Source organism: Adiantum capillus-veneris, chromosome 11, assembly GCF_014529385.1.
Source record: "Adiantum capillus-veneris isolate H3 chromosome 11, ASM1452938v2, whole genome shotgun sequence".
Taxonomy (NCBI): Eukaryota; Viridiplantae; Streptophyta; class Polypodiopsida; order Polypodiales; family Pteridaceae; genus Adiantum; species Adiantum capillus-veneris.
The window spans coordinates 155,733,500-155,760,139 of NC_140941.1; positions in this window are offsets into that span (position 1 = coordinate 155,733,500).

Here is a 26,640-nt window from a genome sequence, read left to right on the forward strand (position 1 = left end):
AGGTGGTCAATTTTGGAATGGAAGTGTGTGTAGGAGACATGAGTTCACCATGGTTTCTCTTATTCTTCAAGGTTGAGAAGAAGGTGAGTAGGGTGCAGAGAGGAGTGGTTAGAGAGGTGGGGATGATGAGTGGAGAAGTGTGTGTGAAAGAGGAAAATGATAAAGTGGAAGAGGGAGTGTGGTTGCATAGCATGAGCAAACTGGGGTCCACCAATAAAATCATAGCTCACAGCTCGTAGCTCAAAAAAATATGAAAAATTTGAGGTAAAAGTTCAGTCCACGAGCTACAACTTTTGTTGTATCACCTTTTTAAATTCGGAGAGTATGTGATCTTTAAAAATTCAGCAAAACCGACTATTTTTTTCCACTGCATAAAGTCCTTGTGAGGTCCTTCTTTGGATGATTCTTTTGAATACCTCCAAGAGTGAGCCCCCCATAGTGCATGCATGCATGCCACATATCCTTGACCTTATTTGGTAGGTCTATAATTGAAGATATTATTGAGATCATGATATAAATGAATAGTACAACTAAGGAAATCAAATATTGAGGGGTCTAAAAAATATGTACATGTCAAATATAAATAATATAGGTGGAAAAATATAAAGGGGTCAAAATAAATCTCTCTCATTATAAGTATACCATAAAAAGATGAATATTTTTGGTGTTCTAATTTATGAGAGTAATAGAGAATAGATGTAGGAAGGAAAAAAATCACAATAGTGAAAAAATATACACATAAATAGAACTAGTTTTTTTGGATTTTTGTTGGGATGGAGTTACACCAAAAATAAGAGAAGGTTGCATGAAATTATTTCTTTATGGAATAAAGAGTATGATAAGAAAAATTGTGGTAATGGTGAGTCAATGTACATAGCATAAATAACACACACCTAAGTATAAATATTTAAGTAAATACCAAAATAATTATGAAAAATCCTTATATTTAGGCCCTATATACAATGCAATATTTACACACAAATGGGCCATAATATATTTTATTTTTTTGATTTTATTTATTTATTTGGCTCAACTAGCCCAGTGACTAGCTAGTTGAGGGTTTTTAAGAAAATATGAGGAAAGTCCCCTAACTCACACACGCCTATGTACAGTGAAATGGTAGGGATAGCCACAGTGTTTGAGTGATTTGATAGGGTGAGGTAGCTTACTATGGAAATTATGGAAAGCTGAAAAATGGCTATCAGTAGCTGTAGCCATGGTGTGGCCCTGTGCCCTTGCCATCCACCCTTATTTTTGGTGAGGAGAGTTGCCGCTCCCCTCACCTCGTTCTGGAGGTTCAATGACGGGTTCGTGTGCCTAGGCATGCTGCCAGGGCAGCTCCATCGATCTTCCTTAGCAGGAGCGTGGCCCCCCTAAAGCCTATTCGTGTTCGGTTAAGGTTGCTGTGGTGGCGGAAGGTGGTCCCAGTTGGTGTGCTAATGATGGGCATGGAGTCTTGGTGATTGGGGATGGTCGTGGCAAGGCTGTCCTTAATGGTGGACTCCAAGGTTCAACTATGCATTGATCGATGTGCTGGGGTCTTGCAGGTTGGTTTTTGTTATGCTTATGCTCGGGTTGCAACTTCTCTTTGTTTGTCTGGGTCGTGTGCTTCTTGGGGTGCAGTGGCAGTCTTCTCAAGGAGGTGGCACACATGGCAGTCCTGCTAGTTACTCTATCAAGTTTATGTACTATTGTAGCTCCTTTGTAAAGGTTATGGGCTTGCTTGTAAAAAGCCCCCAATGTATGGACTATTACTGGTATGCTTTGCTTGGATCTTGGTGCACCCATGGCTCGTTATGAGCATGGGCTATATGTATTTTTGTTATGCAGGGATAGGGCCATGCAGGGATAGGGAGATGGCGAGCCAAGGTTGCAATGGCTCAAGCCATATTCTCTCTCTCTCTCTCTCTCTCTCTCTCTCTCTCTCTCTCTCTCTCTCAGTACACCAAACTTTGTCATGTGGTCACATTCAAGTGGTGGTATGCAGTCTAGCGGAACATATCTCCTCAATACAATGCCGTTCGATGGTCGATGTGAACTTGCTTTGCGGCCATAAAGCTACTATACAATGCCATCGACTAACCTCAGGATTGTGGCAATCTTGCTCCTACCCTTGCTCTCATAAGCTGCCTTGTGGGCATAGGTGCAGTGGTATGTGTGCAAGGTGCCAAGGTGAGCAGCATGTGAGCATTTGCAACCACCCATTTGCATTTCCCTTGCCCTCTTTCCACAGATGCAAGTCGCCATGTGGTGCACCATGCAAGCCCTGTGGCCTCAAGAAACCATGCCTTAATAGTTGTGTGCATCAGCGTTGTGCCCATACTTGTGAGAAACCTTGTGTCCCATGCTTACTGCCATGTCCTTGGATGTGTGAACACCCTCAATGTGACACACCTTGCGGCAAAGCTCTAAAATGTGGTCATCCTTGTATTGGGATGTGTGGTGAGCCGTGCCCCGCGAAGTGTCGGATATGTGCCCCGCGAAGTGTCGGTTATTCATTCTTTAAATATTTTCATTTTTCCTAAAGTGTATGTTGGTTCTTTTATTGGCATGGTACGGGTTTGCAGGTTGGTTACTTGAGACACACTTTATTTCTTCATTATCAGCAGCAGCAGGCAAGTCTTGGTGGACTGAAAGCTTGAGTGACGAAACAAGCAGGTGGTGGTGGTGTCGAATAAAGGGAAGCACAGGGCTCCAAGGCTAAGGCTGTAGCTATTCTCATTGCTCGCAATGCTAGCCCAATAACGTATAGCAAGTGTATTTTACAAAGCAATTGAAACTAATGTGAGTGATTAGATGATAGATGATGCTTTGTAGGAGTAGCCTTTGTGGTCTCTTTGTGATGCATTACAGTCTTGTGCAAACCTTGTTGGGTAGTTTGTAATATGTTAATATGCGTAGGAAAATGTTTCTGTAGGATGATTGAGGTGAATGGAGCATTCCAAGCGGCTTCATACTGGACTTTTGCTTTGTAATGAAAACAGGCTAGTCATAAGAATCCGACTCAGGTTCCATATGCATTATGTTGAAGGTTGTTGGTGGTAGAGTTGTTTTGTGATGTCTTTTTGCGTAAGCTTTAAAAGATAAGTCTTCTTTGTAGCAGAATAAGAACTCGTTCTTTTTCATGGGTGTAGGTCCAAGAGCACTTTGATGTGGATATCAAAGAGCTACCTGAGCAAATTGATGCTATGACCTACAATAAATTCTCATTTTTAAGATGCTGTGCTATTCTTTACCTTTCGGAGTTAATAAAGCCCTTCTGTTTCTTTGGATGATGATCATCTTTTATGTACTTGCACTGCCATCATAGAAGATGCCGTTGGTTTTCACTGAGCTTCACTCTGTACAGAGGAGCATAGCAACCTTGTTAAGTGCCTCAAATTTGTTCTGGTGAAGTTGTTTCTTGAGTTGGAGGAAAGTGATCGTTGAGGCGTCTGCTTGGAATAATGTTGTTTCCTTTTCAAAGCCTATTTACTTGAGTGAAGCTGGAATGATTCAAATATCTGAAAAGCAGCTCTAGTCTTCAGCATGGCTGGGGTCATTTGTGCTTCGAGGCACCAGCTTATTTGCTTTGTGCCTAAGTAACCTGTAGAAAAGGTCAATTATTGGCAGAGTAGATTTTAAGGGTTTCCTAACATGCTTAGCCTGAATTAGTGGTAGTTTTTGTTATCTGCTATTGTGCCACTTGAGAGAGTGTTACGCTTCTGCCTTATGTTGACCTTCAATGTTTAATCACAAATCAACTCATGTCTGGCATCAACTTAAAAGACATGGTTATCATTGTACTGAGAAAAGATTTTGTAATTTTTTTTTAACAAATCAGTTCATGTCTGCTGTGAAGTTAAGACATGGATAATGTATTCTAGGAGAACTTCGTTGATATCGAAGCCCATGATGTGTTTACTTAAAAGGGACAAGTTTGTTTTGCTGTTAAATAGGCCGTTTGTGAAGGCTTCACAATATCTCTGTTTACAACAGACACAAATTACATCATACATAATAGGCATTTGCAAAAAATGTGATGAATTGTCCTTGAATTCAGGTAGATGTATCTTGCATATATATGTAGAACAAATGTCAATTATACATAGAATTTTGAATTTAAAAGGTTTAGAATGAACTGTTGTCTTAATCATTAATAGTAGTGAGCAATGGGTTCTTGAAAGTGGCATGCAATGAATGCTAATGTCATGAAAATGTTGAATACTGGAACAATATACTACATAAATGAAAGTGAATTTTTTTAGTTAAAACTTTGGAGAATGGGAATCTTACACACACACACACACACACACACACACACAAGATAGCATGAGGTATTTCATCTGACTCTTCTATTACATGGGACAAAAAGAAGCAGGGCTGATAAGTATTTTGGGAGCACCTCATCTACATCTCTATTAAACCGCCCATTACATGATCACACAAACAGCTATCGCAGTAAAAGCAGGTGTTTGGATGCTCTGCTAAAGGCAATATACGAGTCGCCAAGACTAACCCATACTCCCGGGTGCGTGGAGCACAGTTAAAATACCCTCTTAATTGATGACCATAACTACGATACAAAAAGATCTTATGAAGTGGAAGGAATTGGGCTAGCAGGTATAACCGCTCTGAAAAACCTGGCTTCATTGAATGTTTTAGGTAATAATACTGTGGCCCTAGGCCCAGAGCCTCAGTAACCATCGCTAATCTGATATTGTTCCTAAAATGCTCGCGATCCCAAAGGGTTACACGAGTCACTCGATTTTGGTATGACCACCATTTAGTCTGGGAAACAGAGGTTCCTAATTGCGAGAATAGATGTAGTTCATAACGGAGTAAAGTAGCTCTTCGAGTAGAGTCACCTGATTGATAAAGGTGTGCTGTTGCTATGGAAAAAACCAGTTCTCGGTTGTAGGCCATTTTTTGATTAACACACCTGAGGAGCAAATATACGGATATGTATATTACTTGAGTACTGTTACTCCTTACTGTTACCTTGGATGTGTTTATGTATAAGTGTCATCTGGCTTTTATACTTTGAGTCGGAATTGGAAGTAATAATTAATCACAAAAAAGTGTTGTTGCTATGTAGTGTATCATACACCATTAAGATCCTTGCTGGTATACTTTACCCTAGTGGATGGTTGCATGACTTAAGCCGAGTATAAGGATCAGTTGAATGTGTAATGGGATGTGTGGGATCAACCTGAGCCAGGTTCTAAAAGCTCTAAAGTTGATTCGAACCGGGTATCGACCGCATTGGTTTTTTTAGTTGGTATACATAATGAGACTTGATATTTTTGGACTTGACCTTGCTTTAAGGTAAATAACATCTCTCTCTCTCTCTCTCTCTCTCTATACACTCAGTAGCGTATTTCTTTAAAAGCTTCTCTATTGTGTTCGGCTGCCTGCAACACGCTACTGCCTGCGCTAGGGTTGAGGTGGCAGGTGAGTGTAGTAGCAAATGCTGGGGTGAGTTGATCAAGATCAAACCGGATCTTCAGTTGGGATAATCCCGGAGTATCTGGCCCATATGGGCGCCGTCTAATGCTGTAGCTGGTCCGAGTCAGTGGCGGATCTCCTCCCGATTTGCTTCAGCAAAGTATAAATGCCCCTTAAAAAAGTGAGTACTCTTGCTCACTTAGCATCGTGCTGTATTCACTTGTGTGCATTCTATACTGTGAGGGTTAGAAGATATTTTCTACTGTGTGCTCAATCATGCCGAAAAAGAATGGGAAGGAGATTGTGGATGCTTAGTCGTCTCCTAATCTACAGGTTAAACAAATTTTCTGTCTTGCTCTAGGGAATTTCTATAAATACTGTGTACCTTTGCTGAGACTGTTTTGAGAAAGTTTTAGAAAAAACCAGTTAATTCATTTCCGGATACTGAACTTTCGTGTGTAAAAGGTGTAAGAGGAGATATAAGATTGGCTTGCTTTGAGATTGATGCAAGTTATGGTTTTTCTTTGACTGATGTAGTATGGGTCAGTGAAATAAGTGGAAGGGGAAATAAAAAACTGGTTTTGTATGCTAGATCTTTTTTGGAGGGGATTAGTCTGACACTGTCGGCTATGGAATAATATGACTTGAGCATGTCTAACGGCATGATTATGGAGTGGACTGCATTGGAAAAGGTAAAGTTAGCTGGGATTATTCAATTGTTTGATGAATGTCTAGCTGGACTTTACATAGAGCTAGAAATTCACAAATATCTAAAAAATAAGCTAAAAATAGTGTGCATGTAATGTTTGAGACCTTTGTCTGTTGTAATACTAAGGAGTCGGAGTACATTTTGTACATGTGCTCACCTCAGACTGTATAAACTCAGAATACTGGTACCGAATTTTTGGAATGAAGAGACTTTGAATAAATGAAAGGCTGTTTTCAGATTCGCTGACCATATTGGATACTGACCTTTCTTGTGTCAAACTGAAAATATCTCTTACTCTAGAGACTGGCAATTGTTATTTTGAAGCTATGCTGATAAAAAGTTTTGAAAGGCCTTGAAAAACCAGTAATATTGGTTTTTAAAAAAATGGAAAATTGTTCCGGAAACTGTTCTTACAGGTTTATGGGAGTAATTTTAGTGGGAGTACATGTCTGCTATGGGACAGATAGGAAATTGTAACCCTCTTTGACTAATGGTGTTTGTTTTCGTAAAATAAACAAAAAAATAGATATATAACCTGGTTTTGGAAACTGACTCTTACTGTTAAGGGAAGAAGTGTGAATGGCTCAATTAAACTAAGAACTACCTAGTTTTTTTTGAATGATGGTGGTAATATATCTGGTTGTCGTAAAAAGTGCTGTAAAACTGGTTTTCTGAGGAATAAACTGTTTAAAAAGAAAAAAGAAAAATGGGGAGACTGCCAGGTATAAGGGAGTTTGACTGCTGAGGTAAGAGGATTGTATGGTACTTAAAGGAAAGGAATTGTATATATGGGTGATGATGTTATGTTCTGTTAAAAAACTACTCATAGATATAATGTACTCTTGAAAGGGATACTGCAAAAAAAACCAGAAATTCACAAAAAAATGAGCCGTAATTATCTTATAAAGTTGAAAAGATATTTTGGCTTATTGTAACACTACTTTGATGAGGTCCTTTTGGTAAGAGGACAGTCCCTTGACTGATTCACTTTCTAAGTTCTGGTACCTCTTCTATTGAATCAGCTGTAGATTATTCTGAGGGCACTTAATACAGGTTTCGGAAATGGTGTCCTGGCATCTGATATTTGGTTGGTAGTAAGTAGTATCTCATAACCACGTGTAGGAGAAAATTTTGGTTTTGCAAATTGACTTAACTGGTTTTACCACATTACATCACCTACTAGTAAGATCGAATTGTTTTTTAGAGCAGATGCCTATCTCACTGAATCGGCTAAAAACTAGTTTGTATTTACTTAGTACTAGCTTCTGATATGTTGCTCTTTCTCTAATTCTTGATAAAGCTGAGAGTGGCAACACACACTAGGTTGATTAAGAGAGGCAACACATACCGGATTGTCTATAGAGCTAAAGAGTGGTAACACATACCGGATTAATCTGGTTGCAAAGTTACTTGATCTTTTTTTCATCTCATACTATGAAGTTTAGTGATAGTGTTCGGTGACTTACCATTACTTCAACATAGTGGTGTTTGAGGTCTTAAGGTCTTGGTTGGTTTGAACCTCGGCTATTCAATAGAATTTGCTTGTCATCATCTGCTGGCTTCCTAATTTCATTCAAGTATATATTAACTGATTCGTACCTAACATCTTGCAGTATATACAAAAAAGCTTCTAGAAGTTGGTTTTTTAAGGCCTTGGTAGTATAAAGAAAGTCATATAATTCCCTTTAATTGATCTTTGCTGGTTAATCTTTTGTCGTATCTTTCTCGGACAAGGTCTGAGTCTGATCTAAGTACTGACTCATCTAGTGATTTATGATATATATTTATAAAAACAGTTTATATGTCGCTTGGGCTACAATATGTCAGACATGACATGATAAGCATAAATATTTCTTGAGAAATAATGTTTTTTTAATAAAAATAAAAAAATAAAAAAGGGAGTGAGCTCAGGTTTATAAATTTGGAAATTCTGACATACATAGATGCTTTATGAGTGTTCACTTTCCAGTATCAGATTGGCAAAAATGCCAAAGAAACGTTTTTTCAAATATAAACAATATACTAGTTAAGAACTATGTGTTTTTTTAAGGTGACATGGATAACAACTGGGATGCCTTGCATCACCTGCGTACAGTCACGTGCTAATGAATAGTTTTCTTGTGGCTATGGGTGCAGGTGAGGGCTACCTTCCTTGAGTAAAATGTCCAGTTCTTAACAAATGGTGGATCTCTTAGTGTGACGCAAATTTTCCAGACTTTGGGTTTATGGATCCTTGAGCTGTATCTTGTTATCTTCATTACCTTGTACAAAATTTATTTTCAACTGCAAATAAATTATTGTGCAAAGCCACTGTAATTTTCTAGAATTGTTAGTCTGTGAACAGTTAGTGTTCGTTTGAGTATATATATATAGATTTAAAACTTCTACACACACAATAAACGCAAAAGGGAGATTGACTTGACTGTTGGTCTCTCTCAGACTATGACTCTAGAAACTTTCGCCTATGATAGTATAATGATTGTACTCTTATAGGCTGGGGTGCTATCACACAGTCTCTGTGTTTTTAACCTGACTGGTGATAAGGTTGCTAGCACTACCATACCACTTTATATTTATTTTTCACACTTTACTTTAGATATTATCATTTACATTATTTATTACTTCTGTTTACCAGGTCATGGGAAAGCTCACTGCAAGAATGAAAGTTTGCTCTGACCCTGAAAAAAGAGCTATGATTTCAGAGAAACTTCGTCTAGCTAAAGAAATTGAAAAGACCTTCCCTTGTGTCTCTTATAGGGCTAGGCCCTATCTCCATAGGGCTGTAAAATTCAAAAATATGTAACTCTTTGTTTTAGATCCTCAGGTCTATACTCCTCTTCCTAGACTATGGAATTCTAACTTATGATATTTTTGCAGATTGTTTCCCTTTCCCAAGGACTTGCTCTTCGTGTGGAACCTCTCTCCCTTGCCTCTCTTCTGGTGCTTAAATGTATACAAGATAGAGAAGCTTCTGCCCTAATTTATGATGCTTCGAAGGAGTCTAGTCTATCTCTTGTCCAACTGATTTCATTTGACCTATGGGTTGAAGTACTAGCTCTCCTTGTAAAAAACAATTCTGATGGTATCAAACTTTTGATGGAATTTTCTTTGAATCTAGCCGGACTTTCCAAAGCACATATTCAAGACTTAGCGTCTTTTTCTTCCAAAGGTTCTGAACTGTCCAATCTTCTTAGAAAATTTTGTGGCCTTAGTCCGATCTTTGTTACAGCTCCCTCTACGCCTATTGTCCCTCCACCGAATAGCCTCTTATGTAGAGATGCAGTCGCCTTAGAAGCAGTTAAGGAATTTCAGAAATACCTTTGTTCACTCAGTGAAGCCTCGCTTTTGGACATGGTACCAAAAGTTTCTAGGGCCTTTCCTTTCTTACCGTCATGACAAGTTCAGGTAGAATCCTTGGGAGTTGAGCACAGGCTATGGATGTTTCCAAATAAAGGATTTCTTGCACCCATATCCATGGAAACCTGGGTCTTCCTTGCCAACTTGGCCCCTGCTACTATTGAGGAATGCAAACTTAAAGTGTTGAAAGGAATCCAGCTCTTGGACAAAGGGGATCTTATTAAAGCCCCTTTTAATATGCGTTTCCTTGATGATAAAAAATGTAGTTCGAATACTGGGTTATATGAAAGAACTAAAGTAGTTATGACCTTTAGTAAAAGCAATGCTGATTACTACACCGAGACAGTGTGGAATGTGTTCAGGCCTTACTTTAAGTGTGCTTGCAGATTCTTAGACCCAAAAGCTTCCTACGAGTCAAGCATAATTTTGTTTGACCATGCTATTTGGTATGCCCTCAACAATCTACCTAGTATCTTTCCTGATAAAGCAGAAGAATTTCACCTTTCCCTCTTTTGCTCGTGGCTCGGTGGAAAAGCGAAGGATTTGGTCTTAGCCCAAATTGCCTTTATTCAGTATAGATCAATTATGCGTGACACTCCTGAAGAGCTTGGATCTGATGGATGTGGGACTCTACTAACCACTTATGGCGGCTTTAAAGGTATCAAAAGTATAGTTGGCCAAATTAAACCAAATATTGAAGAGGATGAATCTCAAGTTTCCAAACGTCCTAATACTCTTGTCTCTCTGGCGGCGTCTTACACCTCTTTCTTAACTCCCTCCTCGAGTGAATCAGTGTTTGGGAGAGGGAGAGGTAGAAGTTATGTGAGAGGTAGGGGAAGAAACCTACCAGTCATAAACCTTTTGGATATGTAAAATGCAGGATCGAAGGATTGCTTGCGGAAGACGTTACCTACCTCCAAAGGATGAAGTGTGTAATAGGGGCTACTATTTCGGCTTCTTCACTCCATATTGTAGAGTTGGATTTCTTTACTCCCCAAGCTGTCTTTTCAGAATGTTTTGGACATATTTTTGGGTCGAATTTATTACTAAAGGATGTGATGATTGCATCTAACTTAGAAATCATCTCGGATCCTCATGTAAGGAGTCTCTTGAGTAATGGCTTGAATCATATTCCTCCTTTTCCACTAAATCCTCAATGTGCCTTATCAGCACTACTTGAATGCCTGGCCGACTTGGCCTTAAAACTCCAACTGGAGGAGGTTCACTTCCAACTTACATCAACACTCAAAAGTATTTTTTGGAAAAAGATCAGTCTTTTGCCACAAATGTGGCTAAGCATTGTATCACTACTTGGCTTACGCCAAAAATAAAGACCTCTATCTATGATATTAAAAAGAAATGGCTCATTATTGGCCTAGAAAAAGCATCAAACACTGCATCCTTTATATGTAAAAAATTGGCATTTGAGGCTGCCATTCAAGACTTAATAGTAATGACTTTCTTAACTTGATTACTCTCCACTTTGCGTAGCTACAACATTAAACATTGAATTATCAGGACTCGGTTATTATCCTGAATCTCTGAAAATTCCTGTACTCTTCCCAACATACAAAATTCATAAGCATAAATTCAGATGGATTTTTGACGCTTCAAAAAGCTTGTTCTCCTATGTTACGAATGATATCACCCACTTCTTAAACTTTGTCCTACTAGAAATCGAAAATATCTGTGCCATCAAACACAGAGATATAAAGAGATTCAGAAATGTAGATTATTGTCCTTTTTGGGTCATAAAAAACGCAGCTGAGGTATTTATCAACCTCCCAGAAAGCATTTACTCTATCTTCACGGCTGACATAACTCAATGCTATGAAAATATCCCTTTAGATGGGCCATTTGGTCTTTTTTATACCTTATCGTGTCTTATAAAGATTGCCTTTGCCCACATAAAGGAACTTGGGACTTGTATCTCACAAAAAGGGAATAAAGGATGGGTAAAAAAATCGAATAAATCTGCACCTTTCATCTTTAAAGAGTAAGATCTATATAAGTATATCTTTTGGCTACTGAGTAACAGCTGTATCCAATTAGGTAATACCTGCTACAAACAAACTCTAGGGATACCAATGGGTTTTGCATGCTGTCCGATTATGTGTAATCTTTATCTCTGTTACTTCGAGTATCATTGGCTCCTTAAAATATTAACTAAACCAGCAAGTAATTCATTACTCACACACTTTGCACATTCATTCAGATTTATGGATGACCTTTGTAGCATCAACAACCCCATATTTGAGACTACACTTAAAGATATTTATCCACCTTGCTTAAGTATTGAACCTACATTCTCTGAGAGAGTACTATGGTAGGATAAATGGATCGTTTCTAGAACACACTTTCTGAATATTGAGTTTACGTTAATTTCCCCATTTTTGGGAAACTTTTATACTCGCTTTTTTTGGAAAAGAGAAAAGCTTAAGCTTATGTCCTCTGAATTTACGAAGAAAAAAAGAAATAGACCGTACAAAAATTCTCTACACACTTGTCGAGGAATGCTTTTTCTTATAATGTATGCCTCTTCCGACTGTTTTAGAGCATATGAAGAGATAGATACTTTGATTACCAAGTGCATTAAGAACGGGTTTACAAAAAAAGACCTGGTTGCATGCATCTGCAACTCCTTAGAAAAACACAACTGGACCTACCTTAAATTTGACTTACAAAATCTGATTAGTCTACTTAAATCAGACTGAATCTAACCTCAGCATAACCTGGTGCATAGTAATACAAATACTTCTTGAGGTTGTAGGCCCCTATTCTATGAGGTCTACTACCTCATAAGATTTGGTGCCTGGGAATGGGTGGGCACACACACACACACACACACACACACACACACACACACACACACACACACACACACACACACACACACACACACACACACACACACACACACACACACACACACACACACACACACACACACACACACACACACACACACACACACACACACACACACACAAGATAGCATGAGGTATTTCATCTGACTCTTCTATTACATGGGACAAAAAGAAGCAGGGCTGATAAGTATTTTGGGAGCACCTCATCTACATCTCTATTAAACCGCCCATTACATGATCACACAAACAGCTATCGCAGTAAAAGCAGGTGTTTGGACGCTCTGCTAAAGGAAATATATGAGTCGCCAAGACTAACCCATACTCCCGGGTGCGTGGAGCACAGTTAAAATACCCTCTTAATTGATGACCATAACTACGATACAAAAAGATCTTATGAAGTGGAAGGAATTGGGCTAGCAGGTATAACCGCTCTGAAAAACCTGGCTTCATTGAATGTTTTAGGTAATAATACTGTGGCCCTAGGCCCAGAGCCTCAGTAACCATCGCTAATCTGATATTGTTCCTAAAATGCTCGCGACCCCAAAGGGTTACACGAGTCAGTCGATTTTGGTATGACCACCATTTAGTCTGGGAAACAGAGGTTCCTAGTTGCGAGAATAGATGTAGTTCATAACGGAGTAAAGTAGCTCTTCGAGTAGAGTCACCTGATTGATAAAGGTGTGCTGTTGCTATGGAAAAAACCAGTTCTCGGTTGTAGGCCATTTTTTGATTAACACACCTGAGGAGCAAATATACGGATATGTATATTACTTGAGTACTGTTACTCCTTACTGTTACCTTGGATGTGTTTATGTATAAGTGTCATCTGGCTTTTATACTTTGAGTCGGAATTGGAAGTAATAATTAATCACAAAAAAGTGTTGTTGCTATGTAGTGTATCATACACCATTAAGATCCTTGCTGGTATACTTTACCCTAGTGGATGGTTGCATGACTTAAGCTGAGTATAAGGATCAGTTGAATGTGTAATGGGATGTGTGGGATCAACCTGAGCCAGGTTCTAAAAGCTCTAAAGTTGATTCGAACCGGGTATCGACCGCATTGGTTTTTTTAGTTGGTATACATAATGAGACTTGATATTTTTGGACTTGACCTTGCTTTAAGGTAAATAATATCTCTCTCTCTCTCTATACACTCAGTAGCGTATTTCTTTAAAAGATTCTCTATTGTGTCGGGCTGCCTGCAAAACGCTACTGCCTGCGCTAGGGTTGAGGTGGCAGGTGAGTGTAATAGCAAATGCTGGGGTGAGTTGATCAAGATCAAACCGGATCTTCAGTTGGGATAATCCCGGAGTATCTGGCCCATATGGGCGCCGTCTAATGCTGTAGCTGGTCCAAGTCAGTGGCGGATCCCCTCCCGATTTGCTTCAGCAAAGTATAAATGCCCCTTAAAAAAGTGAGTACTCTTGCTCACTTAGCATCGTGCTGTATTCACTTGTGTGCATTCTATACTGTGAGGGTTAGAAGATATTTTCTACTGTGTGCTCAATCATGCCGAAAAAGAATGGAAAGGAGATTGTGGATGCTTCGTCGTCTCCTAATCTACAGGTTAAACAAATTTTCTCTCTTGCTCTAGGGAATTTCTATAAATACTGTGTACCTTTGCTGAGACTGTTTTGAGAAAGTTTTAAAAAAAACCAGTTAATTCATTTCCGGATACTGAACTTTCGTGTGTAAAAGGTGTAAGAGGAGATATAAGATTGGCTTGCCTTGGGATTGATGCAAGTTATGGTTTTTCTTTGACTGATGTAGTATGGGTCCGTGAAATCAGTGGAAGGGGAAATAAAAAACTGGTTTTGTATGCTATATCTTTTTTGGAGGGGATTAGTCTGACACTGTCGGCTATGGAATATTATGACTTGAGCATGTCTAATGGCATGATTATGGAGTGGACTGCATTGGAAAAGGTAAAGTTAGCTTGGATTATTCAATTGTTTGATGAATGTCTAGCTGGACTTTACACAGAGCCAAAAATTCACAAATATCTAAAAAATAAGCTAAAAATAGTGTGCATGTAATGTTGGAGACCTTTGTCTGCTGTAATAATAAGGAGTCGGAGTACATTTTGTACATGTGCTGACCTCAGACTGAATAAACTCAGAATACTGGTACCGAATTTTTGGAATGAAGAGACTTTGAATAAATGAAAGGCTGTTTTCAGATTCGCTGACCATATTGGATATTGACCTTTCTTGTGTCAAACTGAAAATATCTCTTACTCTAGAGACTGGCAATTGTTATTTTGAAGCTATGCTGATAAAAAGTTTTGAAAGGCCTTGAAAAACCAGTAATATTGGTTTTTGAAAAAATGGAAAATTGTTCCGAAAACTGTTCTTACAGGTTTATGGGAGTAATTTTAGTGGGAGTACATGTCTGCTATGGGACAGATAGGAAATTGTAACCCTCTTTGACTAATGGTGTTCGTTTTTGTAAAATAAACAAAAAAATAGATATATAACCTGGTTTTGGAAACTGACTCTTACTGTTAAGGGAAGAAGTGTGAATGGCTCAATTAAACTAAGAACTACCTAGTTTTTTTTGAATGATGGTGGTAATATGTCTGGTTGTCGTAAAAAGTGCTGTAAAACTGGTTTTATGAGGAATAAACTGTTTAAAAAGAAAAAAGAAAAATGGGGAGACTGCCAGGTATAAGGGAGTTTGACTGCTGAGGTAAGAGGATTGTATGGTACTTAAAGGAAAGGAATTGTATATATGGGTGATGATGTTATGTTCTGTTAAAAAACTACTCATAGATATAATGTACTCTTGAAAGGGATACTGCAAAAAAAACCAAAAATTCACAAAAAAATGAGCTGTAATTATCTTATAAAGTTGAAAAGTTATTTTGGCTTATTGTAACACTACTTTGATGAGGTCCTTTTGGTAAGAGGACAGTCCCTTGACTGATTCACTTTCTAAGTTCTGGTTTCTATTCTATTGAATCAGCTGTAGATTATTCTGAGGGCACTTAATACAGGTTTCGGAAATGGTGTCCTGGCATCTGATATTTGGTTGGTAGTAAGTAGTATCTCATAACCACGTGTAGGAGAAAATTTTGGTTTTGCAAATTGACTTAACTGGTTTTACCACATTACATCACCTACTAGTAAGATCGAATTGTTTTTTAGAGCAGATGCCTATCTCACTGAATCAGCTAAAAACTAGTTTGTATTTACTTAGTACTAGCTTCTGATATGTTGCTCTTTCTCTAATTCTTGATAAAGCTGAGAGTGGCAACACACACTAGGTTGATTAAGAGAGGCAACACGTACCGGATTGTCTATAGAGCTAAAGAGTGGTAACACATACCGGATTAATCTGGTTGCAAAGTTACTTGATCTTTTTTTCATCTCATACTATGAAGTTTAGTGATAGTGTTCGGTGACTTACCATTACTTCAACATAGTGGTGTTTGAGGTCTTAAGGTCTTGGTTGGTTTGAACCTCGGCTATTCAATAGAATTCGCTTGTCATCATCTGCTGGCTTCCTAATTTCATTCAAGTATATATTAACTGATTCGTACCTAACATCTTGCAGTATATACAAAAAAGCTTCTAGAAGTTGGTTTTTTAAGGCCTTGGTAGTATAAGGAAAGTCATATAATTCCCTTTAACTGATCTTTGCTGGTTAATCTTTTGTCGTATCTTTCTCGGACAAGGTGTGAGTCTGATCTAAGTACTGACTCATCTAGTGCTTTATGATATATATTTAAAAAAATAGTTTATATCTCGCTTGGGCTACAGTATGTCAGACATGATATGATAAGCATAAATATTTCTTGAGAAATAATGTTTTTTTAATAAAAATAAAAAAATAAAAAAAGGGAGTGAGCTCAGGTTTATAAATTTGGAAATTCTGACATACATAGATGCTTTATGAGTGTTCACTTTCCAGTATCAGATTGGCAAAAATGCCAAAGAAATGTTTTTTCAAATATAAACAATATACTAGTTAAGAACTATGTGTTTTTTAAAGGTGACATGGATAACAACTGGGATGCCCTGCATCACCTGCGTACAGTCATGTGCTAATGAATAGTTTTCTTGTGGCTATGGGTGCAGGTGAGGGCTACCTTCCTTGAGTAAAATGTCCAGTTCTTAACAAATGGTGGATCTCTTAGTGTGACGCAAATTTTCCAGACTTTGGGTTTATGGATCCTTGAGCTGTATCTTGTTATCTTCATTACCTTGTACAAAATTTATTTTCAACTGCAAATAAATTATTGTGCAAAGCCACTGTAATTTTCTAGAATTGTTAGTCTGTGAACAGTTAGTGTTCGTTTGTGTATATATATATAGATTTAAAATTGCTACACACACACACACACACACACACACACACACACACACACACACACACACACACACACACACACACCTACTCTTCCTCTCCATCACCCTGTGCAAGTGGCATCCTGGTGGCCCCTAAACAACCACCTCAAGCTCCAAAAGCACTCTCTTGTTACCAACAAAATGCTCTTAGCCTTTCTCCTTTGCTCCTCTCCCAGAATCTCAATAAGGTCCACGTCCTTGGAGGCCTCAGTTCTCCTTTTATCGGCTGCTGACTTGGCACCCCTTTGTGAGCCCTCTGTAAATTTCCCATGAGGTTGTGCAAGGTCTGGATTAGGGCCCACGTCACCTCGATTAGCTGGTCATTGGAATACAGTGGTGGAGGTGTCGCATCCCAACTCCTTGAGCTTTCTCCCAACCCCTTCTCCCCTTCCATTGTTGCGTGTTTTTGCTCATATGGATTGTGGGTCTGCTGCTTCTTGATCACTGTTGTTGTCAGTATTGGGTAGCTCAAGCTCACTCAAGTGTTATCACTAATAGTAACTTGCATCATCCTCTACTTCAAATAGTCATACTCGGAAAAATTGGTATCCAATATCAATATTAGCATATCCCAAAATTTGGCGAAAATGCAAGTATCTGATTATACTTGGCTTCCAAGATTAGAATTAGGGGAGGGAGGGAGGTTTGAGAGATTTATCATATGAGAAAGGGAGACAAGCAAAGTAGAGCACTGGTGATTTTCGCAAGGGGATTGATCATGGGGGGATTGGATTGCAGATCTTGAGAATCTTGACTTGCATCGAGTTGCACAAGCAGAACCTCCTTTGGCCTTGGCAAGAACACCTATAGACGATGGTGGGCAAGGGTCAATTTCAACATTGAGTAGTAGTAATTAGCTCCCGCTCCCCTTTCCCACTATGATAGGCCATCTTCTTCAGTATGATCACCTCTTATGGCTCTCAGTAATTGAGCTTTGTTAGGTAGCCATGGAACTTACATATAATGACAAACTTGAGATTAAATTGGTATTCTCAAGTAGACAATCAAAATCTGGTCTAGCTATATGGTGGTCCCGAGGTGGGTGTACAGGCAGACCATTAGACTTCACAACAGGCGTATGTGGGATTTTACTGTTGTTCATGGACTTTAGTGTGCTTAGCATGAGCTTTCCACCTTCCATCATGTAATTCAACCCTTGCATGCTTCCCGTGCTTATCTCCCATCTTGACCTCTTTAGAGCTACACTAAATAATGTGTGACCCTAAATATTTACATGATAGGCCTGGTTATTTAATCACTTTTTTTAACTTGTTCTCCTTGTTTTTTTTATTGGTGAGTGTTGCAATGAGTGCTCAGAAGAAAGTTATGACTAAGGGTAGTGGGAGTGGGTTCTTGAGTGTGTTTAATGATGTTGCCAGCATGGAGGCCAGAGGTAACTTGTGTTGATGGGTGAAAACTTAAAAGGCTCTCAAGAAGGTGCAGTTACCGAAATGGCATCATTGTGGAGGTTTATTTTTTGAGGTTATCGCTTCCTCGTTAGATAAGGGTAGTGACTAGGCTAGTCCCCTAAAACCCTAGGTCCTTCCCTCACGTGCTATCTTTTGCTCACTTTCTCTTTCTTGCCCTACGCTTTTTTGAACAATCCTATACATTTATATTGGGTTTTCAAGCCCTCGACCACTCTCCACCTAATGCTTCAGAAGCCTCTTTGCAGGTTGTGGCTCAGTTATGCTCGGCTTCTTGCAGAGGAGCATCTCAAGCCGTTTTTCAGTGCTTTCCTGTTGTAATTAGGGTTACAGAGATACACACACAGCTTGGAGAAGACGAAGGAAGCTCAAGGCACACAATAGAGAGTGTATTACTTAGTGTGCAATGGAAAGACAGATAGCCCTAGAGTGATGGGCGTATATACAATACTCGGGGGAAAAAACCTCCTAAAGAGGGAAAAAATGCCCCGGCAGTCCTAGTGTGTTCACACACATCACTACCACATGTATATGGTAACAAATCCCCCCTGGAATGATGCGGTGAACGAGAGCTGGCACATGAGTAAAGGGAAGTGCCATGCCCTGAGGACATGATGAGTCCACAAAGGGGAGTAAGCCCAAAGCTTTGCGGAACGCTTCAAGCTTCTCACGAGACAATGCCTTTGTGAAAAGATCTGCAAGGTTGTCTTGTGTTGGCACATAAGACAAGCTGATCTCTTCTACTGAGAGCCTCACCTTGACATAGTGGTAATGCACCTCAATGTGCTTTGTGTGAGCATAAAATACTGGGTTCCTCGCAACTACCAATGTGCTCTGACTGTCAGTGTAGATAGTGTTGGCAGTGTCCTGTCCAACACCCAAATCAGCCATAAGGCATCTGAGCCATACACACTCAACCGTAGCTGTGAAGATTGCCCTGTACTCAGCCTCACAACTCGAAGTGGCCATAGTAGGTTGCTTCTTGCTCAACCATGATATACATGAACTGCCAAGCAGTGTCCTGTCCAACACCCAAATCAGCCATAAGGCGTCTGAGCCATACACACTCAACCATAGCTGTGAAGATTGCCCTGTACTCAGCCTCACAACTCGAAGTGGCCACAGTAGGTTGCTTCGTGCTTAACCATGATATACATGAACTGCCAAGCAGTGTCCTGTCCAACACCCAAATCAGCCATAAGGCGTCTGAGCCATACACACTCAACCGTAGCTGTGAAGATTTCCTTGTACTCAGCCTCACAACTCGAAGTGGCCACAGTAGGTTGCTTCTTGCTCAACCATGATATACATGAACTGCCAAGCATGAAACAAAAACCACTTGTGGACACTCGCGTGTCAAAACAACCAGCCCAGTTTGAGTCTGAAAAAGCATGTAAGTCTGGCGGGAATGATCCCCCCTAGGGATAAAACAAGCCAAGATGTAAAGTGCCACTAAGGTAGCGGAAAATCCTCTTGACAGCCTGCCAATGCTTAGACCCTGGGCTATGCATAAATCTGCTGACCTGTGAGACTGCAAACTGAATATCCGGCCTTGTGTTGCATACATAAATGAGGCAGCCAACAACAGTTTGGTAAAGAGTGACATCAGTAGGATCGACAGCATCATGTAGACTCAACTTCAAACTTGTTTCCATGGGAGTGGCAATAGGTTTGCAATCCTCAAGTCCAAACTTACATAGCAATGTCTCTATGTAACTTTTCTGACACAAGGAAATACCACCATCACACTGCTTAAACTGTATACCCAAGTAATGATGCAACAGCCCCAAATCTTTCATCTTGAAAGTAGCATTCAAATCAGCCTTAAATTCAGCAATATATCTCTTATTTGGTCCAGTGATCAACAAATCATCGACATAAAGAACCACAATGAGAAGTACATCACCCTCACGCTTTACATACAATGTGCTTTCTGTTGGAGTGTTACGAAAGCCTCGTTTGACCAGATGAGTGTTAGTTTTCTCATACCAAGCACGAGGAGATTGCTTCAACCCATACAAAGCCTTCTTACATCTGCACACTTTGTCCTCTTGTCCTTTTATGACAAAACCGCGAGGCTGCGTTACATAAACTTCCTCAAATATGTCACCATTCAAGAAAGCAGTAACAATGTCTGATTGATGTGCATCCCGACCAAAATGAGCTGCCAATGCACATAGAAAACGCACAGTAGTCATACCACAAGTGGGAGCAAAAGGCTCTTCATAATCAATGCCTTTTTGCTGTGCATAACCCTTTGCAACAAGTGGAGCCTTATGGCGATCGATCTCACCATCCGGCTTGCGTTTCAACTTGTAAACCCACTTTGTACCAATGGCCTTTTTGCAAGGAGGCAAATCACATAAAGTCCATGTGTCATTTTCTATAAGTGCATCATATTCTGATTGCATGGCAGCTATCCAATTTTTTGAATTTTGTGCTTCATCAAAAGACAGAGGCTCCTCAACATCATGTAAGCTAGACACAGCCAAAGCATAACAATCTGATGCATAAGATGCATGGCGAGAGCCTGAACGAGTATGACTAGAGAAAGGTGCATCCAAATTACTGTCATGAAAAGTGTGCACCAGCCATTTTGGCATACCTCTAGCCTGCTTATTTTTAGCCCTTTCCTCATCAAGTACATTATGTACATATGCATTAGTAATAGGCTGTTCTATAACATTTTCAGAAACCCCCATAGGCTGTACATTTGCCTCATTGAAACTTACATTTGTATTTCCACCACTGAAAAGAGGCAACAAAGTGTCATAAATGTTCTGTGAGCTTACATTACTGTCTCTAGTACATGACAGCAAGGGCTAAATAGAATCTTCCACAAACACTACATCCCGTGAAACCAGAATACGTTTTGTTTGCGAATGATACAACCTATAACCTTTGCTTTCAACACTATAACCAACAAAAATACATTTGATAGCCTTATCATCCAATTTTTTGCGCTGTGTTTGTGGCACCAAAGCATATGCCAAACAACCAAAAACACACATGTGCTCAATAGAAGGCTTTCTATCATGCCATGCTTCATATGGAGTAATAGACTGCAAGGCTTTTGCAGGACACTTGTTAAGTACATAAGTGGCACACATGATGGCCTCAAGCCAAAAAAAATGTGGCAAAGCTTGACTTTTGACCATACATCGTGCCATTTCCGTCAGTGACCTATTTTTCCTCTCAGCAACACCATTTTGGTGAGGTGTATAAGGCACTGTACATTGGTGTTTTATCCCACGACTAGCCAGAAATGCATTAAATTCATGAGACATATACTCCCCCCCTCAATTGGAACGGAGGGTGCGCATAGTACATTTCGAGACATTTTCAGCCATAGCCAGAAATTGTTTGAAGCACATAAAAACTTCGAACTTCGCTTTAAGCGGGAATACCCATGCATGCTTGGAGTAATCATTAATGAAAGTCATGAAGTACAGGTAATTTCCCAAGGACGGAGTTTGCGTGGGCCCACAAACATCACTATGTACAAGCTACAACCTGCATGTGGCCCGAACTGAACCATCCTTTTTTGGAAACTTAGAACGTTGCATCTTACCCAAAATACAGCCTTCACAAACATGTTTGACAGGTGCTTCAAGAGGCGGCAAAGAAGCAACCATATCAGATTTCTGCAAACGCAGCAAACTGGCAAAATTCAGATGACCAAAATGTGCATGCCAAAGTTTTGCATCTGAAACAGCCCTTGACTCTACAAACAGCATTTGCAAAATTTTGTCCACGATTGTCATACAAAATGAGCTTATACAGCCCACATCACAAAAGGCCAGATGCAACAATTTCATCACCAAAACTGAGATCATGAACTGTACATCTGTCATCCACAAATTTGAGTACAAGTCCAAGTCTAACAAGTGCGGATACAGGCAAGATATTCTTTTTGATCCCAGGTACATAAAGTGCATCAACAAGTGTGAAGGAACTGCCATTAGCAGCACTGAGCACAATCTTTCCAACTCCATGAACCAGATAAGAGGCATTATTGGCACAAGTGATAGAATTTTCATGAGGGACAGACTCGAGAGAGGTACAATTCACGATGTGAGGTAATGTGCTTTGTAGCACCACTGTCGAAATACCACACATGTGAATATGCACGACTTGATCAAGTGATCATTAGCTTTACAATAATGGCAACACATCTTCTCTTTTCCCTTATCACCAGAATTGCCAAACGAAGTGCTGCCAGCAGAAGCATTAGGAACATAAGTTTTGCCACTTGCAGCATAACCATAAGAAGTGGCTGCATTGCTGTTACCACCCTTTCTTTGAGAAGCAATAAAATCCTGTTCAACTACACGCTGTCTAATCCTTGTTTTTCTGGAAAGTGACTCTTGCAACAGCAATGTGCATAATGCATCAAACTTCACAACTTCTGGATTTCCTTTGGTCATAAGTCTCCAAGTACTAGCAAAAGTGTGGTAGGAATCTGGTAAGGCTTCAAGAACAGTCTGCACTAGGGAATTGTCTGAAATGACTTCACCTGCAAAAATGAGCTGCTCATTGATATCCTTGACACTAGCAAGGAAAGTGTCCATATCATCTTCCTCATGCATAATCTTCGACTCCAGGTCTTTACGCAGCAAAGCAATTTTAGCCTCATTGCGACTTGCATAAAGAGCAGCCAATATATCCCAAGCCTGTTTTGTAGATTTTGCTGAACGGATGTGAGGAACAATGCTGCGCTTCACAGACAACGCAATCAATGCATGAGACTATGCATCCTTAACATCCCAATGAGCTTGTTCTACCATAGGCAAAACAACTCTAACAACAACAATCCTTGCAGCAGCAAGACCTGCAACATCCTCAACATCCCCTACATCTTCAGAACCAGGATGTACATCAATGCCCTTCCCAATGTTCTAGACGCACTTTGACACAAGAACATGTTGCATCATATAAGCCCACATAGGGTAGTTGTCCCCATGCAACCTGTCCTCAGCAACAAACATCTTGAACACATCTGTGTTGTTGTTGTCAGCCATGGTAAATGTTGCACCTGATGTGAAAACTGCCCAAAAATAGGAGAAAGCGAGCGAGAACAACACGTGCTATATAGCACAAACCGTAGAAGACTATAAGTCACCTGTTATGCAAAAAACGACACTGATAGAAATTCTACACAAAATGACGAAATAGCCTGTGCAGTACTGCCTGTAGTGGAAACGCAGGCCGAAATGAGCCCAAATAAAAAATCTGAGCAGAACATACTCTACGAGCTCTCCCGAAATATTTTTTGACCTGAAAACACTCGCCAAAGCTCATTGAAATCGGAGAAAGTGAGCAGGTGTGTACTGGAGCAGCTGGCGACTAAGCTCGGGAGGACGCAACCTGCTCTGATACCAATTGTTGGAATTAGGGTTGCAAAGAGACACACACATCTTGGAGAAGATGAAGGAAGCTCAAGGCACACAATAGAGAGTGTATTACTTAGTGTGCAATGGAAATACAGATAGCCCTAGAGTGATGGGCGTATGTACAATGCTCGGGGAAAAAAACCTCCTAAAGAGGGAAAAGGCGGTCCTAGTGTGTTCACACACATCACTACCACATGTATATGGTAACATTTCCCTCTCCTGTCTCCTCATATGCTACGAACCCCATATTGGAAGAGCTTTTCAATACTTATAATTTTGAAGAGGCACCAAAAGATTAAAAGAAGGAAGAGAGCGGAGTCTCAGGGCGGGTTCAAACGAGCTCATTGGTAAAAGAGGTACAAAAACTTTTCTCCCACCTTATTGTTCACATAGGGCAACGATGAAAGCACATGTATGCAAACCTTACAAACAAGCTTTCAACTAATCAGTGATAATGCAACGGTGAAGTGGATGGCATGATCAGGGCTTCTTACACTCAAGCTGCATGATGTTTCCATGCCTTGACCAGTTCTACTTGGTTAGATCATGTGAGGCATAAATTTTATATGTAAGATAGGGGTGTGATAGTTTTTGTCATTGATTGTCTTATAAGCGTAGAAAGGGGGGTCATATTCCCTAGTATGAGTCGTATATAGGGGTTTTATCAAGGTTGTCCGCTTGCAGGTGGCATCCCGTTTTGTATATAGAGTGAATACCTTGGGGATCTCAAAGGGATCTTTGGTGGTTTTTAAAGGAGAAAGGATTGGTACACTTTCCTTATGTAGTGTTAGCACACAATCTTCAACTTGTGCAACAACTACAGAAGTTGACAGTGTGATGTGGCACTATTGGCTTGGGCATATGAGTGCCAAAGGAATGAAAATCCTTCAATCAAACTAGGTTTGAAAGAAGTGGACTTAGAGTTCTGTGATTTACCTAAAGATAAGCGGGCACTGCAGAACAAATGGGTGTACAAGCTAAAGGAAGAAGAAGGTGGGAAGAAAAGGTACAAGTCCATGCTTGTGGTAAAAGGGATTTTTCAAAAGAAAGGTATTGACTTCAAGAAAATATTTTCTCATGTTGTAAAAATGAAATCAATTAGGTTTGTCTTAAACCTTATGGCTTCTCATGACTTAAATCTTGAGCAAATGGATGTAAATATGGCATTCCCTCATGGTGACTTGGAGGAGGAAATTTACATGCTTCAACCAAAGGGATATGAAGTAAAGGATAAGGAGAAAATGGTTTGCAGATTAAAGAAGAGCTTGTATGGTCTAAAGCCAGCATAGTGGTACTTGAAGTTAGATTGATGGATGTTGGATCACAAATTTAGGGGATGCAACTCAGATCACTACGTCTACACAAAGAATTTGGTAGATGGGAATTTTATCATCCTAATGTTCTATTTCGATAATGTGCTGATTGCAAGTGCTAACATGAAAAATATCAAAGACCTAAAAGAGGTGTTGTGTAAATCTTTTTCAATGAAAGATTTAAGTGTTGCAAAGTGGATACTTTGTATGAAGATATCAAGGGGCAGGACAAAGAGGACAGTAAAGCTATCGCAAGTGGATTACATCAAGAAGGTACTAGAAAGGTTATCGATGCAAGATGCAAAATTAGTTTCCACACCTTTGGCTAGTCACTTTAAACTAATCAAGGATATGTGTCCAAAGACACAAGAGGAGATATCCTATATGTCTAAACTTCCATATGATGCAATGATAGAACACCATATTAGAGAGATTGAGACTTTAAGCCAATTTGGGAATCACCAATGTCTTGAAGATCTGGCCATATGGACAAATCTCAAACTAGTTTTAAGATCAAAGCCTTCCACAAGGTAGTACTTGAAATGGTCTTCCAAACCATGTTATCAAAACTTTAGACAAGATTTGGCCATGTGGTCAAACCTTAAGCTTGCTTTGAAAGTGGGACTTGAAAAATTTTCAATGGTGTTGTAGGTTCTCTAATGTATGCTGTGGTCTAAACAAGTCCAGCCATTGCACATGCAGTGGGGAGTTGTGACTAGATTGGCATGGCAATGCAGGTAAAGAGCCCAGACAAGCTGTGAAGTGGATAATTAGGTATCTAAAAGGGACAACAATGAATACTTTGTATTTTGGAGGCATTAATATATTCTCACAAGGGTACGATGATGCAGATATGGCAGGTGAGAAAGAGACTCCAAGGAGCACTATTGATTACGCCTTTACAGTTTGAGGCACAATAGTAAGTTGGGATTTAAATTTGCAGAAAGTGGTCTCATTTTCTACCACAAAAGTAGAATATGTACCAATGACGGAGGCAAGCAAAGAAATTATGTGGCTTCATATATTCTTGGAGGAGCTCGGTGGATACAAACAAGCCAATTGTTTCTTGTACAGTGATAGTCAAAGCACCATTGATTTTGCAAAGAATTAAGCCTTTCACTCAAGGAAAAATCTCATTGAGGTGAGATATCACTTCATATGTACTCTTTTGGAAGAGTGACAAAAAACTTAGGAAAGATGCACACAAGTGAAAATCCCGCCGACATGTTAACAGAGGTGGTTAACAATGAGAAATTGAGCTTTTGCTCATCTTCAATTGGCATTCAAGGATAAAAAAATCCAAGATGGAAAGAAATCAGAGGTTTGGTGTGGAGGTCAGTCTCTAAGTGGGAGATTGTTAAGTATAGAGCCTGACTCACCCCTTGTAACTTTTAGTTTGAAAAAGGCACATTTGTAAGGCTTTCATTATGAGGATAAGCCATTGTACATAAGAAAAATCACTCGCCAAAAAAATAATAATTATGCCCGAATATTATGGCCTGATGGCGATTGAAAAGTGGTCAAAAAATGGCCGCTCAGTTGGCCGATTGGCTGGTGGCCGATAGTCAATGTCTGATGGCCGTTGGGTGGAATTATTTGGCCAGTTTTTAGGAGGACCACACATGGGTGCATGGGAGAATTCAACTAAGACTTGTCTACACAAGGGTGACTACCTCTCATGAGAGAGGGAAACCCTTTTGGCCTATATAAGGAGGCCTCTTCTACACACAAAATGCAATGTGAAGTTGATGAAACAAGGTGTGTGTGAGGTGGTGAGAATGACGCAAGGCAAAAGT